The 24538-nt window shown below is 42.6% G+C and overlaps 1 protein-coding gene across 1 annotated transcript in view; it reads left to right on the forward strand.

The window, feature by feature from the left end:
* Positions 1-24538, forward strand: part of ZNF618 (zinc finger protein 618) — a 171743-nt gene that overhangs the window by 1116 nt on the left and 146089 nt on the right. The window contains exon 2 of the mRNA XM_026059668.1: positions 170-341. The gene's annotated coding sequence lies outside the window, so the exon portion shown is untranslated. The remainder of the gene's footprint in view (positions 1-169; positions 342-24538) is intronic.

Raw genomic sequence — 24538 nt, forward strand, 5'->3', positions numbered from 1 at the left:
TCGTACGGAAGTTTCTCCACAGATTTGTCTTTCTTCATATCATCTTTTGTTTCTTCCAAACTTACGCCTTGCATCTGTTTTTTTTTTTTTTTTTTTTTTTTTTTTTTACCCTGGGGAGGTCAAACCAGCCAAACCCCTGACCCCTGTACTTGTGTCCATGTGGGTGTAGGTGGACCGAAATGAACCTTGGATCAGATCAGCACAGAGTTGCAGGCTGGCTGGCCTTGTCAGATGGAGACAGGACTCGTGGATGATGGAGTTGTTACCTCTGGAGAAGCTGGAGGCGACATGGCCCATTTGGGGCAAAACTACAGCGCTTTTGGTGACATACTGTGCTCCAGGTACCTACCTTCCCCCTCCTGACAGGGCCATTATACCAGGAAAATTGTTGTGCTGCCTGCATTGCCATAGCCAGGGTCTGGCCTTCGCTTTGCACCGTGATGGTTGAAGATGCTCCTTTCCCTGAGCTGCAGGTTACAGCCCCCAGGCACAGCTGGCGAGATGGGGTGGCCGCGTGCTCCCTGAAATGCCGCCTTGCTGTCCCTGGGCAAAGAAACTGGGAAGGCCATGCACGATCCTTTTTGGGGGACTAGACTGGTGGCTGTGCTGGTCTTCGCAGGATGCCTGTTGTCACCTGCGTACCTGTTCTGAGAGCGTTTTAACTCTACAGGCCAAGCACCCTTCCCGTAGATGTTTCTATATTCAAAAAAAAGAGTAGACGTGTCAATATAATTCTGCTGGTGTAGCTCTTTTTTGGAATATTTCTCTTATGTCTTATTCTCTAACCTGTAATGGTAAAGCACTCTTTTAATGTGTGCTTTAGAAAGGCTTAGCTGGTGTACTATACCTGCAAAAGATTTAATTATATAGGCAAGACCTTCCTTGCTTGTAATTTACAGTACTTTTGTTTGTTTCACATCTATATTTGGCTGGCGTAATGTGAAAAATAAAGCTGTAGCTGAAAGAGCAATGCCTGGAGATTTTATATATGCTGATAATGGGCTTACAAAGAGAAGAAGCAAACTAAGGCGCTTGGAATAGGGGATGGCAGTTGCCGAATCCATTGAGAAGTAATAATATGTATGAAGAATCAATATATGTGTGTATGTGTTTATGCATATAGACATGTCTGAGCGACTCGACATATCGATGGAGAATAAAGATCTCTAGTGAGTCTGGGATAGACCTTCAGGTCAGTAACAGCAAGTAGCTTGGGAAACCCTATGTCAGATAACAATGGCTCGCTGTGCTTCTATTATTCACTACGTATTGTTTTAAAAAACTGGGGATTTTATCACACAAGGTTTAATATCTCTGTAGCTGATAGAACCGTGTAGAAACACGCATGTTTTATCAGACCTTTCCTTAAGCAGTTTGCTGAGCAAGTGTTCTTAGTCAAAAGCTATGATGGGCCAAACGTGGTCGTGTTCCTGTTCTGGTTCCCGGCTGGCACCGTCATGTTTTCAGGTGTGGTTTTAATGCTTGTTGTGATTTCATTATACTAGATACATTCAGCCAGTGAGTAATTTTTTTAAAGTTAATTTTTTTTACACTGTGTGGGTGTAGGTATCCTTTACTATCTTAAAATAGCAACAGAAATAAGTTTTCAAAAGAACTTAGGTATACTTGCATTTGAGGCCTGTCATTTAGGTTCCATTTACCGTATGTTGCGAACAGTTTTAGTATAAGTGTTTAATTGGTTTACATATATTTTTAGAAGTATTAAACCTCAGTTTTCAAAACTTTGCAACCAAAGTCAACAGTACTGCTAGTGCAAGAGAACCAGAAGGGGAAACTGAAATAAAACCAGAAGTGAAACGGATTAGCTTCATTATGAGCAACGTGTGGTCATGGTCCTTGGCTTGTGCTCCAGGGTACTCTATAGTGATACAAATAATAGCAAATTGCAAGGGTGAACTGGCGTTAAAGCCTGTGAGGTGCACTTTTGAAATCAAAGATTCAAGTTAAACTTGTGTCTGTATTTTGATGAGGTTTTTTTTTTTTCTTCCCGGTTAAGCATTAATTACTTGTCTACATGACGGGAGAATGAATCCTGCTACAGCAGTCCTTTTGATTAAAAGACAGATTTGTATGATTTCTTATATTAAAAGTCTGAAGGCTGTTTAGTGTAGCTAGAAAACAGGGCTGACAGTATTCCAGTAAATAGCATGCAAACTGCCTTGATAGATCTGTAGCTCGAAAACCAGGAACGGCTACTGATTTCTGGGTGTAAATCTGTAACTTGAATCCTGATGCTCTTTAATCTGTAGGTGGCTTTTATCAGCATTTATGGTATTCATAATTTTGAGGGTAGGGAGGGTGGGTCGAAAGGACGTGGGATAGTTATTCTCTGGAAATGAAATACCTTTTTAGACTTCCATATGTGTTTTGGAAGGCTGCTTAGGGAGGCACAGATGAATTTTGGTTTGTAGTGGAGGAGAGTAGAGGATGACCATGGGAGGCCCAGCAGCTCTGATGGGAGGCAGTTGGATTTCTTGTTCAGTAGGGTGACGCTGTCGACGGGAGCCCACGGCGCTGGCTCTTGGGATGCTAAAGCACATCGTGTCGGCGCCCTGGGGTTGGGCGGCTTGCCGCATCCCCTGGGGCGATGATGGTGGTGGACGTGACGCTGGGGGGCAACTGGAGGCCAGGAGGACATTGCGGTGGGAGTCCAGGTGGCCTGCGCCTGGTGGGGATCGCCGCGGGTGCCGCGCTCGGCCAGCGGGATCGGCACGGGGCAGCAGGGCTCGAGATGAACTTTGCCAGCGAAGGAATTAATAATTGAACACGGCGAAGCCCTCCGTCGGGCTGTATTTTGACTCCTTGTCATGTTTAGACTGTTCCAGAGCATGTGGCTTCAGTTATCTGTTTATAGTTAGGCCTACCAAGGCATACTACATATTAACTCTGAGGGAGGGATATTTTTACCTTCTTATCTGTCTTTATTTTAAAGGCCTATAAATTCAGCTGCTTGGCGATAGCAGCAGTTACGATTAAGGAGAAACGCTAATTCTGTTTGTTGGGATATTACTAGAGAGACAGCCTTGGACGGGGACCCGGTCTGCCGCGAGCTGGGGAGGACGGCGGAGGGCTGCGCTCAGGAGCGCCTGCGGCCTAAACGCGCGAGGCCAGGAGCAGGCTGGGGAAGGAAATGCAAAAAAGTGAGGAAATTCGATACTGGGCAAGATGGGAGAGGAGCTGTTTGGCCGGGAGGGGGGAGCGGGAGGCTGAATGGGGAGAGGGAGAAACGGGGCCAAGGAGGACATGGGGAAGAGCGTTGGAGCGGCCCCGGGGCCGAGCAGCCCAGGGCTCGGGGGTCCGAGGTCCTTGGAGGGGCCGTCTGCAGCTGCAGGCGCTGCCTGGCTTCGCCGTGGGTTTTTTCCAAGCCCGCATGGCAGTTGGAGTGGGCAAAATTGGGCCCAGCTGGGCCCCGTTCTTGGTGCAAACAATATGATTTTCATATTTATTTGTTTTTCAATTAAAAACAAACCAACAAAAAAAGAGATYGTGTCTCTTTTAATTATTTCAAAACACAGATTCTCCGAGCCGGCATGTCTCTGTATCCAAATAAATTGCATTAGGTAAAAGCAAAATATATCCAGACCACATTTACAGGGTCGAAGTCATATCATGCATGGTCTGAGAGTAGCGATACAATTTCTGCTACTAGAAGCAGACTTCAGATGTCTGGAAGATGTAGGCATGAGTCCATTGGAATGTACTGCAGCTYGTGGAAATAATGTTGCCATTCATAAATAAGAAAAAACACCCCAAAATCAAGAAAAATGAGAGGCCCTTTTCCTAAAACCATGCATGTGTTTCCATTGTTATTTTTTATGCAGTCGTCTTAATCAGAATATTTATTAAAAAACAGATTTACTGAAAATGCTCCATTTGCTTTTTGCTTCTGATAACGTCTTTTAGATAGCAGTCACATATTGTGCATGTTTGTTTATCTAACTCCGTATATGTTTGTGTTTTCCTCATTTTACAGAGAACTCTCTGGCCTTCCTATTCCAGCATAAACAATGTTTGTGATTGTAGTTCATTATGTGATATTTAAAATGTATAATATGAAATGTTCCTGTCTACTTCAAGCAGACATATGTCTACATTTTACAAATTAACCTAATTAAATATATATGTAGAAATTTATGATATTCAGCTTCTAGCATAAAATATGCGATTAGCATCCGTGGAGCCAGGAAGGAATTTTCCGTTTGTATCTTGACTTTTCCTCCTAAGAAGTTTTTTTGTTTGTTTGGTGTTTTTTCTTCAATGCTTTAATTTTTGTTCTGCTTAGGAATTCATTTAGGTACCAGTCTTGCAGAGATTTATGCTGTGGTTAAATTTCCCCACAAGTAGCTTTGATTGAAGTCAGTAAAATGGTACCTAATTCCTGTACTTGAGTCTATACCTCTGCAGGACAGGAGGAGTTAGTTTTGTTAAGAGAATATTATCATGAGCAAAATATCATTCTGGAGGAAAAATGGCACTAGAATATTTACATTTTTCAAGCCTCTTCCTTCCTTCCACCCCAAAATAGAAAAAAAAATTATCTGTCTCCTCTGGTTTTATGTAATTTTCAAGTGTTAGGCCAATGTTGTTTCCAAAACACACAATCCTTTTACCTTAACATTCTCTATGGCAAGAGAGACATTATGTAATAAATACAGGGAATATATTCCATTAATATATGCTTTCATTTGTAACTATTCTGGCATCAGGAATAAGACATTTTAGTGTCCCTTCTGCCAAAGTGTGTGTGTGTGTGTTGTTTTTTTTTTCCCCTGTGATCACATTATAATAGTTTGTTATATAAATAATCATTTGATCTATTTAGCATATCAATAGTTGAATCCATTTTATTCACAAAAAGCCTTTTCCCCCCACGAGTGCCCACACTGTTAAGAGAAGGTACTCTTTCTTAGGAAAACCGATGAAGTAAATGACGTTCCCAGCTCAGCTATTTTAATGATCCCACAAACCAAAAAAAGCCATAGGAAATTTTTCAAAAGCAAACTGCAAAAACATTTTTTTGGGACACCATAACTTTTAAACTTTTTTCCAATTTTTTTTTTTTAGATTTTCCAAGCAGGCATGCAGTGAGCTGTGAACTCGAAGAATTTGGGACTCTTCTTTCTTTCTGGAGATAGTTTGGGAGTTTCAGATTCGACCGAAATTGAATTGGAGAGCTAGACTCATCCTTTACAGTTGTAGCTCTGCCCCTCCATAGAGGAAAGAAGCAAACATGCTAAAACTGTTACTAATTTCTGTGTGAGAACTATTAATAAAGCGAAATGTTGGATCGTAACCATTTTTTCCCCTGTTGGACACCTCTACAGATTCATCTTCCAGTATTTTCCTTTAACTTTCTGAGTTACCATGTTATACACTTAGTGCTCTGTATTTTGAGGCCATGTGGAAATTCTGCTTTAAGCCACATCTCCAACTCCATCTCTTTGTGCAAGCTTTCTGCTCCTTTGCTGTGCTAGCCCCAAGTTGAGGTAGTTGTTTTTACTTACCTGCTCCCTGTAGACATTTTTTATGCCCTCTTCCTTACAGGGGATGCATTTTTCCATAAGGTGCTCAGGCCACTGGCAGCTTCTGTTTGCGTTCCTCCATCACCAGATGTTGTATGGTGACCTGCTAAGTAAATACCAACAAGAAAACAGTATTGTAAATTCTTGTCTGTGTTTCCTTGTGAGCTGACAGCTTTGTCAGCAAGCCCTACAGGGCAGGAGTTGTCTTATGCCTGTGTCCTGTATAGCTCCAAGTACGGGACAGATGATTTACTAATAATAGCTTTATTTTCCACTCTTGCAGGTGTAGCATACAGCTGTTTCTTTCTCATTACTATTTCACGGTACTGTTTCCACTGTTTAGGAGCTCCTTGCATCCTGTCTCCAATATGCACCGGAGACTCTTTTTAACGTGGATTGCCAGTATTCTGGCATTACTGAGAGCTGAGACAGTGATTTATGTAATTGCAGTGTATTAAATATGTACTTCTGACCTATGGAGGCAGAGTATAAGGGGCTCGGAAAGCGTGTCGGATGGCCAGCACCCATCTTTACCCACTGATACAGCGTTGTCAATGGCTCGTATCAGGGGGTCCCCGAGTTCTGGAGGGGTCAGGGTGCTAACGAATGTACCCGGGGAAGACGGGGGTGGGGGGGGACTGAGCGTTTAATACAGACCATTGGCTCAAGCCTGAGAAGATTGCCTAAAAGGTAAATGAAGAACAGGCGTCATGGGTCAGAGGTCTGTCTAGCACCATGCTGGTCTCTGACAGCGGGGATATCTGTAGTCAGGAGTATAACAGCATGCCAAGCGTGGAGTTATCCTTGCCTTGGGATATGCTCCCTGGCTCCAGCCATTTGTGATTTAGGGACTTCCTGAGTCAAAAATAACATTTACAGCATTGAGTTGATTAGGCTTTGATGGACTTCTCTTCCATGACTTCTCTAGTTCCCTTTGGGCACGTTTCTAGCATCCAAAGCCTTGTCTGCAGTTCATTTAGGTAAATAGAAGTGTGAAAAATACTTGCGTTCCTTTGTTTTAAACTTCTTTTGGGGATTTTTTTCTTTTCTTTTTTTTTTTTTGTGTTCCCTAGCTTTCTGTTTTGAGACACAGTAACTAGTCATCCTTTGTTTCCCTTCTCCGTGCCCATCTTTGTTGTGTGCACCTCTCGTAGCTTTTCAGAGCTGGAGAGGCTTGTTCGTAGACAACCTGTGTACAAACAGGAGTTGCTTTTACTAGGTTGCCCTTGTTGCCCTTCTTTGCTTTCCGTCTTTCAGTTTTTCTTCTACAGCTGTTTTTGAGCTGGAATCACCAGAACTGTGCAGTGTGCTGTGGATTCAGCTTTATACGGTGGCACACTTTCTGTTTCTTTAGTATTAATTAGCTGTGTTTTACTTGCCCTGTTGACTACCATCAAGCACTGCACTCACGTTCTTGGAGAAGTACCCTCAGTGACTCCTAGATTGCTTTTGTGAATGCTAATGACTAATTTAGAGACTGATATTTTGTATATGATGTTGGAAATGTTTTTCCCCCGGTGTATTACTTTGCATTTATTGATGCTGAATTTCATCTCCTAATTTGTCGCCCACTCGCTACTTCTCATGAGACCTTTCTGCAACTTGTCACAGTCAGTTTTGGTTTTGGCTGTCCTCAGTAATGTTTTTTTTATCCACAAACTTTGTTGCTCCGCAGTTTTTATCCCTTTTCCAAATCTTATTTGATGTGCTGAACAGATGTCTGTGGGACCCCACTGTGATAATGAACTATTCCTACCCTTTATTTTCTATCTTTTAATCAGTTGTTAATCAATGAGATGACTTCTTACTTTATCCTGTGCATATGAAAATATCCTAAACTACTTGCTGTAAGAGTCTCAGAAATTTGTCTAAGGCCTTTTGGAAATCCAGGTATACTACATCACTCCCTCATCCTTTTCTCTATGCTCATTGAGCCTTTCTAACAATTCTAATTGTGTTGCAAGTTATGACCATCTACAGGAGACATATTGACCTTTTCCTGAGGTGTCATCTTTGTGTGTGTACACTTAATTTTTTTAAAATTACTGTTTGTTCTAATTTCTTGGTACAAAAATCAAGTTCTGTGGTTTGTAATTCCTTGGATCTCTTTTAAAACAGTGTTATCACTTTTGTTATTTTCTGTTTCTTAGGTACTGAGATTGATAGAAGTGTTACTGTGTTCGTTAGGTAATTTTAATAGCTTAATGCCTTTAGAGCTCTTGGGTGGATATCATCTGGCCCTATTCATTTCTTACTGTTAATTTTGTGAGGCAGGTCTGCATCTTTTTTTCTGGTGACCCATCAGTTTGAGGTAGATACTCAGTTTATTCCTGATGAACAAAGAGTCCAGAAGGAGGGCTCCCAAGCTCTTCCACAAGTAAGCACTGGTGTCAAGAAGTTGTGTTTTTATACTGTGGTTTTATCTGTCTTGAATGCTTCGTTTATACCAGCCTCTAGTAGACTGCTGGTGCTTATATATTTAAAAATTTTTCATTAGCTTTTATTCCTTTAGCAACCTGTCTCAAAATCTTTTTTTGGATTGATGTCTTAATAGTTTTAAAGTTAGCTTCCTTGAGTTTACATTCTTTTTGTTCTGATTTCTTTCTGAGGATGTTTCTTTGTTTCTAATGGCCTTTTCCACTGTGCTGTTTAACTGTGCCTTTTTTTTTTTAACCAGCCTGCTTTGACAGGTGAAAAGCATCATCTCCAAGTTCTCCATGTCACCTGTAAGCTTTTTGCCTTTTTAGCAGCTCCATTTGACTTCTTTCAACAATTTTTCTGCATCTAAGTACCCCTTTCTTTACTTATATGTTAGCCTAGTGGACTTTTGGTTGTGGCTTTGTGTTCTGAAGAGTTTTGGATTTGACTAAGTTGTGTCATTGTTGCGAGCTGCTTTTTGGTAGTTATCGCTTGAGTCACATCAGTGCAAGAGACTCCAAGAGACATGGCTGAGACTTGGGAGCAGCAAGGCTTAACACGGGTTGAGGAGCTTGGTATGCAGAGAGTGATATCTTGTAGAGCATGACTTCTTCTTGCTTGTCTCAAGACTAATTATCCATGAGTGATGAAGTAGAAATAATCAACAGTTGCATTTCTTCATGTGGATTTGCTGACAAGATGATGCCAGGAGTAGCCATATGCAATATCTAGGTGATCATTTCTGCATCAAACTCTGTCTTTTGCAAGTCTACGTGGAATTAACTGAATTCTCCCATTACTATTATTAAATTTTCTACCCTTGCAGCGTCCTGCAGCCTTTCTTGTATCCCTTGACATTCATAGACACTGTCACCATCCTTCTCAGTTTGCTGATGGTGTAGCTGTCACCTCCTTTTTTGGATGGTGTTCCAGGCCACGGGAGTACTGTGCTATGTATCAGTGTAATAATCATAGTAAACTTATTTGGCTATGCTTTTGCTCCTCAGACAAGACGTAGTACTCTATCATGCCTACATCATTTTATATGCACTGTAGTGTTTTGAGCCTATTCTTTTGTTTCCTACTTGAACTTAATAAATATCTGTGCTGTTGGTTTTTCAAGAATACAGTATGTTTATGACCTCATTAGTAGAAGATGCCTTACCTGAACTGGTTGTTTTCTCAGGCTTTAGTTTAAGTAGTCCTTTAGAGACTTTATGCGCTGGCATATCATTCCATTTTGGTTTTGATGGAGTCTGGCTTTCTTGTAGGGGCTCCTTCTCCTTTAGTGTAAGCCCTATTTCAACTCCCAGTCATGCCTTGAGACTCTCTTAACCAGCTTGACATGCAGGTGATCCTTGTAGGATTTCAGAAAAAGCTACTGTGTAGGTCCTGAGCCTTTTTAGTTTTTCCCTGAACAGTTTGTTTTGTGTCCAGGACCTTTCGTCCTCTGCTATGTCATTCATGTGCAGTTTTTAGCAAAGGATGGCCCACTGCAAAGAAATCAGAATATTACTCCAGTTTTAAAATTGCTTTAAAACTAGGGTTAAGCTTGCATTGTGCAAGACCCGAGGTTCCTCTCTCTTCTGCCTTGTCTCCTGTTGACCAGCCTTCCATGTGAGCCTGCTGAGCATCACTGAATGAGCTGGGCATTGCTATGCTGGTGAGAATTAAAAAAAAGGGGTATAATAAAAGGAATAGATGACAGTTATCCTTGAATTAAAGTTATCAACTGCAGAAAATTGATAAAGGAAGTTAAAAACGTAAGGGAAAAATCGGTGACTGTCAGTGTAAAGAACAGTAAGAAAGTATTTGTATTAGGAACAAAAGAAATTCTAATAATGGCTTGCATAGACTTATTACCATTGAGGAGAGGTAAAATGCATAATAAAGCAGAAAAACTAGACATGTTTAATAAATATTGCTCTTCACTGTATGTGAAGAAGAGGTATGATATATTTGTCTCACATGTCAGGAAGCACTTCCTGGTCCACCATTAACTATTGAGGGTGTTAGGCAGAAACTAGGAGCTAAAAGCCCTTTTCAGCAAACAGATATGGGTGACACTTGTTGGAGTCCTGCAAGAACCAGCTGGGGAGCACAGCAATGTTCATATTTTTCCTAATACACTTGTGTATATTGAGAACATTTCAGAAAAGGTGGATAATGTTGTTATTGTACCATCAAGACCCTGGAAAGGATATGCCACTTAGCCTGACATCAGTCAGGAGTCAGTGAAAGGCAAAGCAGAGGAGCAAGACAAAGCATAGGGGAAGGAAATCGTGGGAATATCAAACAAACTGAATTTGTTCTTCAGTAGAAGTGACGGAGGATGCATAGTGTGCTGAGTCTGTGCAATGTTTTTCTTTTTCTTTTTCTTTTTGTATCATACAGTGTTCTGCAGTAAACCCCCTTGCCCTCGCATATAGCATCAAACTCTTGTGAACCATCTCTCAGATCCCCAGAAGTCATGCTTTTGGGATAGGGAGACTGGATTGATGGGCAGAAACCCCAAACCAGACTTTGGGTTTGGAATGGGCAATGGGATAATGCGATCCATGGCTGTACAGGAAAGAGAGCTGCATGAAAATAAGGATATTCTATCTTTTCCTGATGCTTGTGCTTTAATGCAATACCTCCCTTTTCAGTTCTCCCATTTTTTTTAAGGGATGTTGAAAAGTTGGAGAAGATGCACAGTGTGATAGGAATGGAGTGGTTCAAGGAGTCAAAGAAAATACTCATTGGTGTTTGGTCCCAAACACTTTGGGACATGCACCACAGTTTGGGAAACTATCCCTGACAAGGCGAGTCTTTAAAAAAAAATAAAAATCTGACTTGTTGATCATATCTTTGTGGAGCCAGTTCTCCATGGATTAAAAAAAAACCAAAAAAAACCAAAACAAAACAAAAGGTACCAAGGAGCCCTTCATTTTAGCAGACTGTGTAGCAAGAAACAATACCTGGAAGCTGAATCCAAACATTCAGATGACAAAATGAAGACACAAAATATTTTTAAGAGTAGGAGATGGAAATTTTGGATGGCAGGGAGATTAGCCATTAGAACAAACTACCAAGGGAAACTGTGGACTCTGCATCTCTTGATGTCTTTACTTATTCTTTGTATCTATGGAATATGTGTTTCAGAGTTTTCTGGCAAAGCCTAGCAGTTAGACCGGGAAGTGCTGCAGTTATTTTATRAAGAATGGCTATTCTGTGGATTAAACAAAAGATCTCACTTTTTGTCTCTCTCTTCTGGTATGCTGCTTCTCAGTGCCCAGTAGCAGATGGTTAGGGAAGGATTGTAAGAAACAGAAAATATTGAGTGATCCTTTCTTTAATATACTCTAGCTCCTGTCAAGTAGTGGTTTATGGGCTTCCTGAGCATGAGAAAACCGGAATAGCCCTTCCCTGGTTGTGTTCACTGTAACGCTTCTACATTTTTACTCTCCAAATCATGCTGCCTACTTGGTGTCCTCCTGTATGGGAGTAACAGCTCATACAGCGTGGTTAGTTGTTCAGCAGTATTTTTCAAATGTCTCCAAAGTAAAGATGAGCTTCCGCCCCCCCCATCTTAGTCCTCATCAGTTTTCCCAATTGGAATTGTTAGCTAAATGCAGTGTGAATTTGGGGTTTGCTTAGGTAGACCTGAAGTCACTCTCACTTCCAAACTCTAAGGGAGGCACCAAAACCTCCGGGTAGTTTTGCTGTGCAGATGTGTCAGACCATTATACGTGCACGCACAACACGTAAGCCATTCCGTGAACCAAAGTGCTTGCAACATTTTTTTCCCCTAGTAGAGATATAACTAATGAAATTCATAGGTAATCTCCTGTAACATTGAGCACAAAAGGCTATTTGTTTATTTTTTCAGGCAGGAAATGATAATGAATGAGGTAGTTAGGGAACACATGGGACACGGTCATTAATAATCTGCTTAATATTCCTAATGCAAAAACGATAGACTTAAGCAGTGGAGAGAAGTGTGCCTAAAGCAATATATAAGAATATGGATTTTTCCCCAAATGCCTAGTGGTCTGGAGGAAACTTCATTCCCTCTTCCAGATGCAAGGGAAACGCATTGTAAAAAGAAAAAGGAAAAAAAAAAAGGAGGTATTTACAAACTGTTGTAGAGATCAGAGAAGAAATTTTCTCTGGTTAACTCTGAAATTGGGCAAAAAGCAGCAACTGAGCTGAGGTGGCTAAGTGAAGATGTAAACAGTATTAGAAGCAGTAAGCAGTAGGCTTTTAAAAAATATAAACAGTCTGGTAAGGAGGAGGGTAGGAAGATCTATGAAAATAAGCAGAAGGCAGTTAAAAGGATAATTAGAAAGGCAAAAAGAAATAGAGAGGATTTAATTGCTAAGAATATTTTGACTTCAAAGGGTTCTTTAGATACATTTGGAGCAGACAGAAGCTAGCAGACGAAGCTTGTCCACTGAAGGTGGTGATAGGAATTGGAAGCAGGAGATATGGGAATAGAGTATCTGTGCATGAGCTATTTTATGTCTCTGGTAGGTGTTTAGGGCTGCTGGAATAGCAAGGCATACCTGAGTCTAGGATCCAGTTTGTGTCAGGTATTGAGAATTTCATGATTAGAAAATAGAGTTGCAAAACACTTGGGCATTGTAAGCATCAATTTTGTGGGGATTTTGGTTTTTTTTTTAACTGAGAGATATGTCAACTTGCCAAGAAGCTTGAAGTCTTCACATTGCACAACAAAAGGATCTCGTTGCTGCGCTCACCTGTTAAGTATAAAGGTGACCTGTTGCCACGGAGAATTTTGAAGGATTAACTTTTTCTTAAAACCTTTGCAACTGTCAGATTTTTTTTTTTGTTTTGTTCCCCCTTCATGAAGGCACAAAGCCTATCACCTGGAAGTGGGTGTTCCTAGTAAAAATCACCATTTTTGTGTGTTTGTTGTATGCTTCACCTTTAAAATCTTCCCTTTCCAAACCGATCAGGCATGTAAATCCAAATAATGCCACAAGCCAAATTGCATTCTGGCTAGAAGATCATGGAACTTGTGTATAAAAGCCTGCAGTTACGTGAAAAAACCTAATATGTATAGTTACATATAAAAAACTATTTTGTGTGTATTTTTTTTTAATATTCTACAGAAGGGGCGTAGAAGCATTGATCAAAGTTGGTTTTTTTTTCCAGCAAGCTGTTCTTGTGGTAGCATTGGAGTGTTATGAATTCTTTTGTATATGTAATTAAAAGCTGTCTTCTATCTTGATATCACACCAGTGATTAATGTTTCATTTGGAGGGATGGACTCCCCTTAATACACTGTAAAAGTTGGAGACTCTTCTGGTTGATGATGCAGTGACAGAAAGATCCATGGGCTCTTCTTTGCCTGCCCTGGCGAGTGGGTTTAACTGTTTATTTTGCTCTGGAGACAAAGATTAGCAATTTTGGATGATCTTTTTGTGCTTTGCTTTGTGAGTTTATTAGGGTTAATTCCATGTGTTGTTATGCTAGATAAGTTGTCACAGCCAGCATCAAATCAGAGCTGCCTGTGGAAGTCATCTCAGTGACAGACAGCTCCTGCTGCCAGTGATTAGCTGGAGCAGTCCTGCCCACACTGCAGGCTGGTTGAAGATCAGTTCTGGTGGATCTGTGGAGTCAGGGGGTGAATCCCTGCTTTTTACCCAGCTGCCACCATAATCTGAATTTCAACCAGTTTGGAAGGAAATTAACAATATTTCAAGCGAATACAATGTGCAGCTCTTCAGTTGTATTCCTGGGGTGCTGTGGTTGCATGGGCAATGCCTCACCAATAGACTTAGTTTTCATGTCAGCAAGCGTTGGTTAGATGGTTTCACATCTTGACTGGAGGGGTGGAATTTGCCTTTTTGGGAATGTAACCAAATCTATTGTTCCTAGATTATGGCTTGTCCCTTAAAACATTACAAAATTTACACAGAGTGGTTCAGATTCTCAGCACTGCCTGTGTGTGTTTAGCTTGGGGTTGCCAACTCCATCTGTTTGAATGAGGTGTCCAGCTGTGCACTGGTATTGATGCTGCTCTCTGCACAAGCTTTACTTTTGTGTCTTCATCCTGGAGAAACCCTTGTGCCTGCGGGTTGCTGTTCCCTTGCACAACCCTTTCTTTCTTTGTAGGCAGTCAGTGAAATAGGAAGATCCTTCCTGCGTAAATGAGCTGGTGGGGTAGGAGACCGATGGTAGCTCCCTGAATTCACACCTGGGGTCTTGAAAGTAACCAACAGATAAATGGTTAGCCCATTTCATGATGGCTGTTTCTTTAACAATATAGTGTTCTTTAAGCTGTTATTTTTCTAATGGAATGGGGAAATGTCCTAAATGTCAAATACTTAAGTTTTCAAATGGGATTTGAGAGGTTTCATATTGAATGTTATTAGCCCAGATAAGAAGTTATAGTCTTACAAGTAAAAGAGCTCCTCATACAGAGAAGGAGCTTAGAATGGTACTTGGCAAGTACCAACAGGTCTGGAGTAAATGTTTTTCATATGCTCGCACTGTTTTAATATTAAATCCCTTTATTTTCACCTGCATTAAGTGTTAATGAGTCCAGGGTGGTGTTTGGGCTGAATGGGAAATAAAGGAAGACAAGAGAGTTCCAGAGTCTGTTGTCTTACTCTGTTTTCCTCTTTTCCTCAAATCTAATATCCTTCAACTTTATATTTTTTCCAACCAAATTATGATCAGAGGAAAATGGTAATTTAATTCAAGGGGAGAAAAGCGAAACTCAACAACCAGTAAATGGGGGATATTTGTGCAAAAGTAATGCAGATCTTGAGGAAAAACTTTAGTAATTTGGCAGATGTGATCAGTGGGGAAGGAGGTTCAGTGTTATATTGGAAAGGAAAGGAGAGCTACACAGTCTTGAAGCCATCAGCCCAGACAAAGAAGTAAAAGCAAGAGCTCCTGACTGTATCGATAGAGGGAATGGTATACTAATGAGATGTGGTTGCTGCACCAAGCCTCAGTTGTGCTGGAACTGGCATAACTGCTGTTTTCAAATCACAGCCCGCTTTGGAGAGGAAAGTGAACATATTGCTTGAAAGCGTGCCTGCGGCAGAGGACCTGTGCTTGTTCCAGCTTCTCTGAATGTGTTTATGTGGTGCAAACTTGATATTGTTAACTTGCGTGGGTGGAGGATGAGTAGACCTTGTAGTTAGTGCTCAGATGTTAGAGGGTGTGGAAGTACCTGACCTCATATCCCTGTATCTTGTGCGACTTCTTAGACATAAGCTGCATTGTAGGGAAATCAAAAATATGCCCCGAGGCTTGCCACGAGCCTGCTCTCTCCAGGCTTCTATCCCATCTGATCAATATAGTGCTCCTTCTATTACTTATTTTGATATTCCAAATGGGATGTTTATTTTCTCTGTGCATCTTCTGACATTTTGGGTAGTGAATACTTAAAATTTTGGCAGACATGGTCTTGAATTCCTTGTTTTCGCTGCAGTAATTCTTGTGGCAGCTAGCCAGCCCCGAAGTTGACTGCTACAGTCATCAGATTGATGGTGCCAGTCATCAGATGTTTTCTCCGAGAGCAGAAAGAGCGACCGGGAGGTGATGGGTTTCACTTGACTCTGAGGCCTAGTTGGGAACAAGAGCAGACCAGGAGGTGTGACCTGGTTATGAAAGTGTAGAAGTTAAGCTGTGGCATGGCTTATTGTGTGGCTTGACTTGGATTTTGAACTGTGCACGAATCTACTTCTGTTTCTTATCAACTCTTCTGGTTCATTACATGGAAAGGAAAAAATGTGAACAAATCCTAGAGAAAGTTTCAGATGTGACCTGCCTGTGTTCCTTGTGGAAGATAATTGAGGGAGGAAGCTTGAAAATTAGATTACATCTGTTGTCTAGACTGTGTGAGAGCTTCTTTCCCTATTTCTGTGGCCTCCTGGGGAATGCATCCTTTTATTTGTTGTGAGATTATGGAGCCAGAAATGTGCTGTGAAAGGCCACCTTCTATTCATGTCTGGTCAGTTGGACAGGGAAAGATTTCATGCAGTATATGAAGACGCTTAGCCTGCTTCCCAGGTGGGGGAGCTGCAGAGGACTTTGAGGCCGTGTGTTTTTTACCACCATGCTGTGAGGTTGGGAAGTTTTATTCCTGTTTTGTGGATGGACAGTGAGAGGAGCCTGAGAGGCTAAGAAGCACCCTGGCTCCTAAAGCTGCCAAGGCCTGTCTGTGTGGCACCACAGCTGTGCTGCTTTGCTGCACGCGAGCTAGCTCAGATATCTGCTCCATGCTCTGCTGGGCTTCTAGTGCTGAGTTTAGCTTGGGCAGGACAGAGTTTGTAGGGCAAGTGGAGGAAGAATATCTATTTCTATGGTGCAGAATTGCCATAAGCAACTTCCTCATACCATACAAAGACTGATCTGAGGTAGCTTTTTTTTCTTAAGGCCCAAATCACAACCGAAGCCACTGCTCCCAGCCTCTCTTTGTGGTAGGATCCCAGTCAGCTTATTCAGATAGAGGGTGTATTTCCAGAATTGCAGGATCTTTCTGCTGTTTAAATGTCTGCAGTTGCTGCCTCTGACAATACAGATGGGCTGAGACTTATTACAGAGTCTGAATGGTGTTTCAGCATTGGAAATTGTGCCAGTGATATGAAACTAAGGAAGATGCACAAGGTTAGACTGTATTTTCTGATCAGTTAAAGAACAGAGATGACACTTTGCCAGGGGACACTTTTAGGAAGAGCACTGCACTGTCGTGCTATGAGAGATCTTGGGGATAGGATGGATAGGAGAAGGGAAGAGATTGAGGGGTACATGGGAGAAAACCAAGGGTGAGATGAATGTGCAACGTTTACTTACGTGTGATGGTATATTTTGTATTTTGGGGGTTCAGCGTTGTTAATGGAACTCATTGGTGTGACTGACATGCAAAAGGAATATGAAAAACTCTATAATGCTGATACCTTTCTTCTCTTCCCCCACCACACTTTGGAGGGGAATGTCCCTCCCATCTGCCCAAATGGAAATGAAGAAGGAATGAGTGAAATGACTGACAGGAGTGTCTTAATGCTGGTGTCTTTGTGATCACAACATAGATACGAGTTAATGGAACAACATGATTTTGCGATGCAGGAGGCCACATTTGGACTCCTTGCTCTCAGGAGACTTTGATCTGTGAGACCAAAATGTGTCCATGATGCTTAGTTCCTCGCAGAGGAGAGGTAGTTGCATAGACCTTTCTCCTGTAGCAGTAGTCTCAGTGGATAAGACTGTGAGGTGCTCAGCTGCTGCAGGTGCCACATAAGGTCTGCTGGAGGAATTGTTCTGTCTACTCTGCTCTGTTCTAAGACTAGTCATGAGAGAATTTACAACAGTCCTGTTTTTCAAAGACATTTAGTTTGGTCTTTCCCTGTTACTGGATTTGAAGTGAAATATTATTCCTAAAAATAAGAAATGGTGTTTCTTTCTGTTTCTAGAGATTAATGTATTTCTTTTTTTCTCCACCTGTTCTTCCATGAAAGGATAGTTGGGGGTCTTTAAAAGCAGGATAACATTTTCAGTAAAATTGTCACTCCAGTGAGCTTTCACTAATGGACCTGTTTGCATCAACTTTTATGAAAGCATGTGCAGGACAGCTATAGCGAAAGCCTATGTATTAGTTGATGTAACGTGCACTGCATTGTAGCAGACATCAGAACTGTGTTATGTATTTTTTCAAAGTTGTATTAGTGAATTCTGACCTCCTGTGAACGGCTGATGTGTCCTCTGGAGATCCTCCTGCTATTCTACTGGCTATGTTCTTGTGTCTTTTGGCAACCTACAGGAGGGCCGCGGCTTTGGATAGAGCTCCAGCCTCATTTTGTACTTGGCTGCTGTCGCTTGAACAGTGTAAAGACATGGTGTCAAACTACCAGGTCCAACCCATTGACTGGTTGGCTTGACGTACGTTTGTGGCTGCCTGATGCATTCATGTTCAAAAGCATCTAGAATTTCTTTTAAAAATAGCTAAGAGCTAGAAATGCGCTTTTTATGAAGAATATTTTCCAAGTGCAATCTGAATGCAGATCAGCTCGTTATGGTTTCCTTTAGCTTGCTGGCAGCATTACTGAATAACTTGAGGTGCGAACTCCCTTAGCCCTCATTTGTTGTATCTTAACGCTACTGCTTAATAACATTGCTAGTCATCCTGTGGAAGGGAGGTGTGGGTGGCAGTGAAGCCTGCAAGATTGGGTAGGGAGCCAGTCCAAGAGCGCACTGTTGCCAAAAGATGGAGGTGCTGGTCCTGTGCCTTCTGTCCATGCACTTCTGCTAATCTCGTGGGCTAGTGTTTGTTAGCTCCTTCTGTGAATTGATTTATCTCCCTAACCCAGGAAAAGCACACAAAATAAAGTGTGTGTGGGGGGGGGGGAGGCAGGGCTTTCTGCCAGGTTAGTGAGTACATTGGCTTATGGATGGGTGCAGCAAATGGGGAGCAGGCACAAGGAAAAGGAAGAGAAGCAAGGGTGGGGGAAGAAATTTACCCCACTCTGTACCATTTGTCCAGTGAAGCTACTTGTGCACCCACCTCCTGCGTGGTGTAAGGGATTGAGGATTGTGGCAGAAAAAAAATAAAAGAAACAAGCAGAAACGCTGCCCTTCTCCTGAAGGAAACTCTTCCCCCTTCAGGTCTTCATGCAGTGCAGTCAGAAATAGGACTGTGGCTCATGTGGATGTGGTTGAACCAGTTTTGATGCAGTTCGTGGATTTGCTGTATGATTTGGGCGGTGATGTCACCGCAGTTTCACGCAGCGAAAGCCAGCCTCTTACATCTTAATTACCTAATTTGCAGGTGGGCTTTGCAATCTTTGGACTCCCTGTTTCTCTAACTGTGTTACTGGTGGTACCTATGCTAGCTTGGGGTGGGCTGCTTCACCTGCAGCCCATCAAGGCCGCAGGTAAACATGACCAAGTGTGTAGAACAAAGGGCTCAACTTCATTTTTACCAAGTGCTTTAAGGCAAGGCATCTTTCTGGACTGAATTTAGAGATTTAATCCTTCTGTGGTCACAACAGCAGGTGTGACCTCCTCCTTTCTGGCATGACTTGTTAGTGGTGGCTCTTTTGTTTGCATTAGATTAGCTCCTAAATGTGCCAGCTGAGGTCAGGTCTCATAGTGCTGAGCACTGTGTAGTCACAGAGTTTACAGTCTAGTGACAAATGGTTGAAGGATAAACCAGTCCTAGGGTGCCTGAACCACAGCTGGGAAGCAGAACCTGGATTTCTGAGTCCTGGACGGTGCCACATCCTGTAGGTCGCAGCGCTGTGCTGCCGTACCCCACCTCTGCTCTGTGTGTAGACTTGGACTGGACACCAGTGTGAGTTCCCGTCACACTATGGAATGAGCCAAGTCCTGTAATAAAAACATCACCAAGCTGCACATTCACTCTTCCAGCTACTTGTCGGCCTTCACTTGATTTTTGCCACATTAACTTCATTTTGTACTTGCAGGCTTCAGTGCAGAGTTCTGTGAGCTGCTGTTTTGCAGGCAGTCAGCTTTAAACATGGAGCGGCTGTTGGAGTGCTTGTTTTCCAAAAAGATGGTAGGTCTTAGTCATTCCACTGTTTAAGGTAGAGTCAAATGAAGAACTTTTTGTTTTAGCATGTGGTACATATCACTGTATAAATGAACAAATAAAAATACTCGTATCTCAACTTCTTCCCATTTTCCTTCTGCTGCAGTCATTCATGTGTCAGAACTCTCCCTGTGCTCCTTGTGCAGCTAGCTACAGGGCAGTCCTAGAGGACAGCCTCCCCAAAAACGCATGGAAACCCTCAGGCTCACTCCCATCTTCATTCCTAGCCCATCTGTCCTCTCTGGAAATCTTGCAGTCCTGCTGCACCCTTTCGAAGTTAGCTTTGTCCGATTAGACTCACTCTCAGAAATGTTTCTTGAGCAGCTTCTTTCAAATGGATCCATCCACTTTGTTTCACAAAGAGCAAAATCCTTTGGAAGAAAGGGGATGGGGAAATAAGAGCAGTGGATCCTGCTGGCCAGCCCTTCCCTGCAGGCAGGAGTCAAGCACTTGGGCCCTTTGTCTGCAGGCGCTGCTCCCGGAGGGTGATTGCTCGTCAGCAAATTTGGAGCCCCACAGGTCAAGGGGGAACGGACCTTCATGGTAGACCTAGCTGCAGTCTAATCTGTCCTTGCCCAAGGGAATGGGAAAGCGAGGAGCTCCCTAGGCAGCTCCTACTCCAAAGCTGATTTTAGAACATTTCTCTCTAGTGCTTCCAAAACCTGTGAGAACTTCCTAAGCTGCTACTAGCCAGGGTACATAAAAGGCTGTTAACAAGAAATGAGATGAAAGCAACTCTCTGTTGCTGACTTCTGGGGAGGCGGTTTTGCTGCGGTGTGTACTTCAGTCTGCACTGTACCTCAGGAAAAAGGGTAAAATCTAAGAATCAGGGAAATCTATCAGTTTTTCAGGTACAGTCGTATCCTGAAATGCTGTTTTTCTTTGTGTGAAACCTCTTTATCACAAGAGTGTCAATGGAGGGCAGCACCTAATTTCACCAGGGACCAAACTCATTTCTGAGCAAACTCTGCTCTGTTTGCTGGTGTTACTGCAGGGATGAATGTGAATGAACCAACTGGGCTTTTCTGTTACAGTGAGAATTTATTACTGCTTTTCGCTAAGACTGGCTTACAATGTAAATATCTGCCTTACCATTTTCCAGTAATTTTTGCTGTGTCATGAGGATCGTGACTGCTGATCCCTGAGCACTAGAGACTGAGATATGACATTAGACACAACTAAGGGCCTTTTGCCTCCTGAGTTTTGAAATGAGACACTCCCTGCATTTATATTGAAGGTTTTTTTTCATAAAATGCTGGTGGCCTGAGCTACACTTGACTACCTGAAGTGTACAGTACCCCAAGTATTATATCTTACAGTTTATCAAGGCATCTTGCATTGCTTACATTTATGCTAAGGGTAGCTGCAGGAACCACAGAATTTGCTGCTGGTTTTCCTTATCCTTTTCCTAGTCCACCATGTTCAATTTCAAATCTTAGAGAAATTGTGCAAAGGGAAGATTGCGTCCTATTACTGGAATTCTTTTTAGTTAAACTGAAAAATGTGAAAATGGGTATTATCGGGATAAAGTGCTACTACATCTAAATCTGGCTTTTTAAAACATAAGTAATCTACTTTAGTAGTATATTAAGAAGATATATTTCATGCTCCTGTGTCCCATTCCCCCAACTAACAAATGTTTCAAGCTTCTGCTCAAGATGCGATCACCATGTCTTCTCCCTGCTTCTGCTTCTGTACCAGTCCCAACAAAAATCTTGGCACTGCAGCCTGCAGTGTTTGGAGTGATGAAGTAGTGAAATTGAATGGATTTCCGTTTCTGAGGTCAAACAGCACATAATTCATCCCCAGCTTCCTTTCCTTCTAATTCAAAGGACATTCCCCAGTGAGCCGTAATGGGACCAAATTGTACAAAATACTGCACCTCTATCCAAGTAAAATGTCTTAGCTCTACAGGAGAGAGAAATGTTCATGCTGTGGGGTTCACACGGGCATTCACTGTGGTAGTCATGGTGCTTGCATGCTGCCATCGTATGGACTCTGTACTGAAGGATTTCCATGTTAAAACATAGGTTCTGGGCTGGTGTGTAATAGTAGTTCAACTTCTCAGAAGTGGTTTTCAGAAAGGTTCTGTAAGGAGACAGCTGTGGAAGGGTGATAGCATTGGCCAGACTCTTCCAATGGATGGGGCTTTTGCTCTTCCTGGCTTGGAGGGTGAAGGAGGGATGGGTTACATCTCTGTTGCTCCTCAGCGATGGAATAAAAATATCTATTTTATTTGTGAAATAAAGCTTTGAAATATGACAAGGCTGTGATGCATGCTTTATTGTGCAGAGGGGCTGTGTGGGAAGGAAGAATCAGTGGGAAGGGGCAGGGACCTCTTAAACGGCTGGAGGAAGTGTGATGTAGTACTGCGGAGGGTTTTGCTATTTCCCTACCTTGGAAAAAGGCTGTCATGAGGATTGTCATGTGGGCAGATGAGGAACACATCAGCTCCTGTTTGTGTCTGCAGGTGCCAGGGTATCTGAGGGCTGAAGAACTGCAAACATGGTCTCCTTCCCTCAGGTACCCTCCCAGCGTTCATACTGGCAGCCCTGGAAAGTGCATTTAAGCACTTCCACACATTTAAGGACTCCCATCTCCTTTTCCCCTTTTATCTCCTCTCATCTGAAAGGTTTTAGTTCATTTAGTCTCTCTTCCTGCGGAATTGGTTTTCTGCTTCTGATCATCTTTGTCTTGTTCCTTCCCTTTCCTGGCGATACCCTGTCTTTGAGATAGGGTGACCAAATTTGAATGCTGTATACAAAATGCATGTGCGCTAGGGACGTATGTGTGACTAAATTGTTTTCTGTTTGTTCTGGCTTTTCCAACAATTCCTTACTTTCTATCTCTTTGACCACTAATGAGCGCTGAGCTGATGTTGCCACTGCAAGTTCGAGGCATGAAGGCATACTGAGATCTGTTAAGGACTCTTTCCAAATATAAAATACTGATCTATGATGTATTTTTTTTTTCTTCTCCCTCCCAATTCTATTCTGTTTTGGGCTGTTTGTTTGGTTTTAGTGGTTTCTGTGCATCCACCTGTTCATGGTTTTTAGTTCCCTGCATTTCCACCTTATAGATGTGTAAAAATGCCCCAAGGTCAGGTTTGCCACTTCCCATTCCTCTGGTACTGAGTCTGGTCAGACCAGAAGGTTATGCCGCACAGGGAATAGTTCAGCCATTTCATATTTGATTTCCCTTGGAGGTTTTGTTCAGTGCCATCTGGTCTTGGCAATTTCTTGCTGCTCAGTTTGTCAAATTCGTTCTAAAACTTTCTAGGCCATGTTGTGAAGATCTTTGCTGGTATTTCCCTAAGCAGATGTGATTAATTGTATGTGGGGAGGAGGTGGGGTGGGGGCAGACAAGGACCAAGCCAGTGGGAGCATAAATCCCCCAAAAGTCAAGGCCGTTAATTCAGTGGGACAGTTGCAAGACAGGTTTAATTATGCTGGGGAGATGTCTGGCCTTCAGACCCTGAAGATGGCCATGCCTACGTGGGATGGGAGCATTTCATACCCTTTAGTGTAGTAATTAGAAATGCATTTGGTGGGTTCTGTATTGCGACAGTGGTCTCCATCCATGCTAATGGTGTTGGGGGAGATGGTGTAGTAGATGTGGGTTGGATGCCTCATGTCCCTGCTGGGCCAGGAGAGGAACAGTTAGGTACATGTCCTAGGTGCCAAGCACTGCTGGAAATCTTTGCCAAAATGCTTTTCCTGTGACATTGTTAACACAAGATCTTACATTGTGAGGTCTGCAGGAAGGGCTGCTGCTCACTACAGCTGCATTTGGACTAAGGAAAGGCCTGTGTGATATGTTTGGAGCATTGTCCCAACATTGAGCTCTTGGTGGCTTCTGGGCTGATTGTGGTTTGATCATGACAAATAACAGCAACCAGATCTTTTTGATATCTATCAGGCAGTGTGTACGGCTGCAGATCCAGGCGACTGCTTCATCAACTAATAATTCGCTTTAGTTTTATCCTTTGGGACAAGACAGGCCTTTCCTGCAGTCCCAGGAGGCTAGAGAAATCCTCTGGTATCTTTGTTTCTGCTCGCGTCTGCTTGGTCCAAGAAGCACTAGTTGCACCTTTAGAAGCTGGTAACTCTGTAGTAAACTGCAGATTTGCCTTGTGTTTCAGGAGGTGGATTGTGGGTGATCGCATCAGGTATTGTCTGGGCCCATCAATGAGACACTTATTATTGACGTGTAGACCACCAGCATATAAAAAATACATTCAGTGGGTCCTGCAGTTGTGACTGGTTTATTTATAAAATGTTTCTCTTCAAGCAAGTGGTGTGCGGTAGTGTTAGCATTACAGATGCATCCTGCTGCATGAGGATATGTTCAGCTGCTGGGGGCAGTGGAAGCAGCCCCCAAGCTTTGCTTGTTTAACCTTTCCTTGTCTCTGGTACCTCTCATTTGGGTTCTGATGCCGTGCTTTGCATTGGGTAGGGGACAAAAGCCAGCTTTGGCTGCTGCCGCCTTCACTAGCTGAAGCCACTGAGACTGTGGACAAACTTTCTGAAAGCAGCATTGCCGGTGAAAGAGGTTACTTCACTTGTTTTGGGCAGAATAAAATGGATTAGCTTCTATAGTTTGCTGGTCTGAGCAATCCCGCTTCATTTTCTTAGAGTGGTCGCATGCACTGCTGTGGTTATGCTTGAGGTTTAACCACAGGACAGAGGTGTTGATGAGAGATGTGTGACAGTAACCTCTTTGCCCATGCATCTGGATACATGTTGATCTCCTGAGGAGCCTTGCAAGGCACTACTGAGTAGGGGAGCATTGCCTATGTCACTTTGCAACTTGTAGGGCTGAGGTGGCAAGATTTATTTTATCACAGCAAAGCTTCTGATGAAATGCGTAGAGCTGTGCACTTGCTGCATGGCGTCCAAGAACTGAGTGCACGGGGAACAGCTGGGGACCTGTAATTGCAGACTTCTCATATAAGAAGTGTGCGTAAACGTCCAGTATACCAAAGGGGAGAGAGGCTGTATCAAGAGTC

This window comes from Apteryx rowi, unplaced genomic scaffold (assembly GCF_003343035.1).
Source record: "Apteryx rowi isolate R43461 unplaced genomic scaffold, aptRow1 scaffold_16, whole genome shotgun sequence".
Taxonomy (NCBI): Eukaryota; Metazoa; Chordata; class Aves; order Apterygiformes; family Apterygidae; genus Apteryx; species Apteryx rowi.